The sequence below is a fragment of the Peromyscus maniculatus genome, chromosome 2 (genome assembly GCF_049852395.1).
Source record: "Peromyscus maniculatus bairdii isolate BWxNUB_F1_BW_parent chromosome 2, HU_Pman_BW_mat_3.1, whole genome shotgun sequence".
Lineage (NCBI taxonomy): Eukaryota > Metazoa > Chordata > Mammalia > Rodentia > Cricetidae > Peromyscus > Peromyscus maniculatus.
The window spans coordinates 31,766,527-31,772,526 of record NC_134853.1 but is presented as its reverse complement, the minus strand read 5'-3'; positions in this window follow the sequence as shown (position 1 = coordinate 31,772,526).

Here is a 6,000-nt window from a genome sequence, read left to right as displayed (position 1 = left end):
TAAGATCAATAAAACAAATGGCAGTCCATGCTGGCAAGGATGTGGAGTAAGAGGAACACTCCTCCATTGCTGGTGGGAGTACAAATTTGCATAGCGAGTATGTATGTGTGGCGGTTCCTCAGGAAGCTGGGAATAGATCTACCTCAAGCTAGCTATACCACCCCTGGGCATATGTCTGAAGTGTGCTTCATCCTGCCACAGAGACACTTGCTCACCCACGTTCGTTGCTGCTCTATTTATAATATCCAGAAATTAGAAATAACCTAGACATCCCTCAACAGATAAATGGATGAAGAAAATGTGGTACATTTATATGATGGAATATTACCCAGCTATTAAGAAAATGACATGATGAAATTTACAGGTAAATGGCTGTAACTAGTAAAAGTCATCCTAAGTGAGATAACTCAGACCCAGAAAGACAAATATGAAATGTATTCACTTATGTGTAGATATTAGCTGTTAAGCCAATGATAACCAAGCTGCAATCTTGGACCCAGAGAGGTTAGGTATAGAGTAAGGGACTAGGGAAGAGGGCCTGATCTCCCTAGGATAGAGAAATACAATGGATTGTTATGGATGGATGGAGGGGGCGGGAATGGGAGGATCAAGTAGGGAGGCGGAGGATACAGAGAGTTGAGGGAGGGAATATGGGGAGAGACAGCTAAAATTAAGGGCTACTGGAGGGGTAGTATGGAAACCTAATACAGAAGAAGCTTCATATATATATATATATATATATATTCATATATATATTCTTATATAAAGGCTATCAGTATGAAATTGCCAAATAATGGGAGAGACAGAGCCCCAACTGGCTATTTCTTGTCACCAAATGAAGCTTCGAATACTGGATTTGGGTAACATCTAGTTGAGTCATTGGCAAAAGAGTTCCCATGGACACCCCCAAACAACCCAGGCTATTGCCAGGCTGTAGGTTGTTCTCCATAAACTGACAACAACACCCACAATCCACGGAACATGAAGAAGTTGAATTGGTGCCTACCGAGGGCCTTCACCCCAAGAGCTAGTGTCTCTGTATAGGCAGGTACTCTGCATGCTACCAAAGGAGAAATGTAAACATCAACCCTTTGATCTCTAATGGCGTCCTTGACTGAAAGACTTGCTAGTGCAGTGGTGGCACAAAGCTTGTGGGAGTGACCAACCAATGTCTGATTTGACTTAAAGCTCACTCCAGAGATGGAGCTCATACCTGACACTATTAGTGTGACCATAAACCTGAGCCTAGTTAGCCCAGGGACCTATGGGAAAACCAAATACTACTGTTCTAATAAAAGAACATAGCAATAAAATAGTTCCTAATGACAACCTTCTGTAGACATGTAACAGTGTCTCTTGCTCAGCCATCACAGAGAAGCTTCCTCCGGCAGCAGAAGGGAGCACATGCAGAGACCCACAGCCAGACAATATGCAGACAGGGAAAGACCTTTGAGCACTCATTCCTAAATGGCATGTCTCTGTCTGATCCCTCCTCTCAGGTCTTAGGGTACCCTGGGGAACAGAAGGCAGAAAGTGTAAGAGCCAGAGGGAATGGGACACCAAGGTACCCTAAATCAACAAGATCAATGCATGTGTGAACTCACAGAAACTGAAGCAGCGTGCACAGGGCCTGCACAGGTCTGCAACACATGGGATCCTAGCACTGAAAGAAGTGGACACATGCCCCACCCCTAATCCAGGCAGTTACTCCATCTGACAACCATTTACAAATGAAAACTTAGTTTTCTCCCAGGGCGTCTCACTGGAGAAACAAACTGCTCTTAAGGGAAATCAAACTGCTGCATGCTCAGAAGAAGATGGCCAGCAGAAAAAAGGAATTCAGCATCACCTTTGGAGGGTCCTTGTCTCATATTGTCTTCTCAGGGACTTTTTAAAAAAAATTTTTAAACTTTTTATTTTATCTCATATTTTTTTGTTTTTGTTTTGTTTTTCAAGACAGGGTTTCTCTATGTAGCTTTGGGGCCTGTCCTGGAACTTGCTCTGTAGGCCAGGATGGTCTCGAACTCACAGAGATCTGCCTGCCTCTGCCTCCTGAGTGCTGGAATTAAAGGCATGCACCATTAAAAAAATATTTCTTCTCTTTTTAACCATAAGTCCATTGTGTATGTAGTATGGGTTCCAGTTCGGTGTTTTCATGAGATTCAAGTGTGAGAATGAGTGGGTCTCAGTGTCTGTTTCATGCCTTTCCTTGGGCTCTTTTCTTTCTCTTTGCTTGTTTGTTTGTTTTGTCCAATTCAGGTGTGTTAGTTTTTGTTTTATCTTATTTTTATTATCCCTAAGAAGCCCATTTGTTTTCTAATGAGACACAGAAATGGGGTGGACATGAATGGGAGGGAGGTGAGGAGGACCTGAGAGGAGTAGAGGGAGGGGAAACCATAATCAGAATGTACGGAGGAAAAAATATTGATTTTTTCAATAAAAGAAAAAAAATAAGAAAAGATCCTCTGTCAACCATTGCCACAGACTTGCTAACTTAAGTTGGTTCTGTCCAAAAGCAACAGTCTGGAAACATGACTCATGCAGCAAGCAGGTTGTTTTTCTAGATCTTGCAGGCTCAGCTTGGAAGATCGTCAGAAGACATTAGCAATGGGAGGATTCACAAATACTAATTTCAAGATAAATACAATGGACAGAGCAATTCAAGCCTGTGCATTCTGAAGCACATAGAAATAGCCTCTACAGTCCATGGTGATATGAAGTATAAGTTATAGTGGCTGGAGTTTCTTGAGCACACTTGGAAAATTGAACTGAATTAATTCCTATATAGCAATCATATTCTTTAGATACATTAGGAAAAGATTCAGAATACTTTCCCTGATTTAAGAATGATGCACTCATAGTTGAAAATAAAAACCACTATTTTTCTGAGTGGTGACTGGTAGGAAAGCAGGTGTATGGATGGATCAGGTGCATATGTCTCTTTCTGGTTCAATAGTTTTACAAGCATCATTAAATATTTGTGAGCTTCAGTTTTCTCATCTATAAAATGGAAATTTCTGTTTCCTCATGAGTGTTCAAAAGTGAAATAAAATGCATTTAAAAGAATGTTGTATACAGTTACTGTCCATGTAGTTTTTTTTAAGATTATATAAGCTGTTCAGATTTTTGAGGAAAGTTTTCACTAAAGCATTTAATATAATGAAGATAATTTGTGATTGTCAAAATACATATTATAAAAATTGGTTTTCATCCATCTTTTGCTCTGCTAAGGGGGTTTGTAGAACTTTGTGTACTTCTGTCAGTGGTCACCTATTGATAGTAGAGAAGAAAAATAATGGTTTAGTAAATATGGTATGGCTAAGAACTACAGGCAACCAAGGAAGGCTGAGTGAGAGAAGAAGAAAAAAATCTTCCTCAGGGAAGAACACACCAGTTATTTATCCATACCAAATGGTCAGCCCTGAAAATATTCATACAAGTAACATTTTACAGGCTGGACAATTTGCATTTATGTACCTCAGAATATACATGTATATAAATATACATATATGTATGTATATATGTATATAACAACAATTAGTGAAAAAAGAGGCCATAAATTTGAAAGAGAGCAAGGAAGAGGTATGTGTATATATGGGGGTTTGGAGGAAGGAAAGTGAAGGGGGGAAATTATGTAATTATATTATAATCTCACATAATAAAAGAAATAATTTCAAAATTACAAGAAAATGTATTATACTTAGACTGTAGAATATTAAGTGAGATCATATAATTTCAGAAGGGAAAATATTTATATTCTCTCTCATTTGTGGAATCTATATACATATAATACATGTATATATAGTAACAAATGTACATGTGGCTATAACAGGAAGGAAAAAAGAACAAGATAGGCTGACTGTAAGGGGAGGAGACACAACTGAATTTAAGTAATGGACATGAATTATGAGAGAAGATACAAAGGTAATTGTTTCTATGGGTCTAATTCTGTCATGTGCTTTTGTGTTTTGATGGTTGATAAGTACATTAAAATATATGCAATACTGAAATTGTAAAGTTTCATGTGATGCTTGCACAACTTTCATCCAGAATACCTATTCTAACCATATAGAAGTTTATTGAGCTGTATAGACTTTGGTTCTGGCTAATTTTAGTGTGGCATACTTCTATTTATTTGAAAATATTATGATAATGTCTGTAAGATTAAAAATTTAAACAAAATTGAGCTGTTTATCTGACCATAAGCAGAGGCTTTCTGATGACAGACCATGGGGAGGTGATGGTGTTGCCATGGATGACAGACCAGAGGAAGGTGATGGTGTTGCCATGGATGACAGACCAGAGGAAGGTGATGGTGTTGCCATGGATGACAGACCAGGGGGAGGTGATGGTGTTGCCATGGATGACAGACCAGAGAAAGGTGATGGTGTTGCCATGGATGACAGACCAGGGGGAGGTGATGGTGTTGCCATGGATGACAGACCAGGGGGAGGTGATGGTGTTGCCATGGATGACAGACCAGAGGAAGGTGATGGTGTTGCTATGGACAGCTTTCTCATGACCACTGGGACCAGACTCCCAATCTCCAGAAGATTACTGTTCCTCTAAGAGATCAGGATTAAAAAGATGACAGGACGCTTTCCCAGAAAGGCTTTGCTTTCACCCTTATATGGAAAGCAGTCATCCAAAATGCCCTGTTGTAACCAATCAACCTTTTCTATTGTTCTGTTTCTGCCATGCAAGGAAATTAACTTGGAACTTGCCAATGCCTTTTTTGCTGTTACATTTTCCAGCCTGTCTTACTTTATAAGGACAACTTCTACGCATTCTGTAAGAACACTTGTCTTATTACATATAAGAAAATGTTTGATTCTAGAATAGAAAGATAAAGTCAAGTACAATTATTAACCCCCCCCCCAAAAAAAAAAGAAAAAAGAAAAAGAAAAAGGGTAATGTGGTTGCCTTCATCATTTTGTAAATAATGCCACAAAGGTATCAAGGGATCTCAGTTTGGTCAGAAGAAGAATCTTCTGGAAAGCTACAACTCTTTTCTTCCCAATGAAAATGAAGTATGAAGACTAAGAATTGCCACAAGCAAGAATACCCCTGATGTATCACAAGGTAGTCAGAGGTGGTCTGGTTTTAATAGTACACTCAACAAAAGAGGCTATATCTATCATTCATTCATTCATTACATTACATTCTATTTGCTGTGATCATTGACTCTATGCATTGCTATTAAATTCTGGCAATACAATAGAAAAAAGATCCTATGATCATCGCCATGACTCACGCTAACAGAAAGACAGCCATTAGCCATTTACCACACAGGTAAAACAGGTAAGTTCCTTTCTCCTGATAGTTACCATTCTCATAGATATGATATTGTGACTAGTAAGACTTGAGGCCTCTTTGTCTCGATGGGGAAAAGTTCTTTACTGCTTCTTGGGAATAGTGCCTGAGTCTTATCTATTAGTCACTTTCTGGATTGGAGCAGGGCCATCTTCAAAGATCTGAGTACACTGATTATATATTGGCATTTACACTTAATAGAAAAACCTAAATTCATAAAACCTTTATAGATTGTTCAGAAAATTTTGTCCTAAATATTTATAAAAAGGAAAACAACCAAAATCTAATATCTAATCAGCTACCCGAAGTGCTTAAATGCTAATTAACATGATATTTATTTTCTTCCATGAAACACTGACATTTTGCATTTGAGATGCACTTTAAGAATTTCTCCCTCTTGTTTTTGTAATTTTAAACAAAAATCAATTACACAACAGTTGTCAAATAATTGGAGACTTCTCTACTTTGTACACAGTTATTCTCACTCTCCACAGAAAGGCTGATTCTGAACTTCTTGTCTGGTGATGCAGGAATAGTAGAAATGCCTTGGTTTAAACTGAAAGCAGAACACTGGCTCTTCCACCTCATATCAGGAATATACACATGTCTTTATTCGAAAATACAAAATAAATTATCTGTAGGCATGGGCAATGACCCCAGTAAACCATTATATATTATCAATGGAAA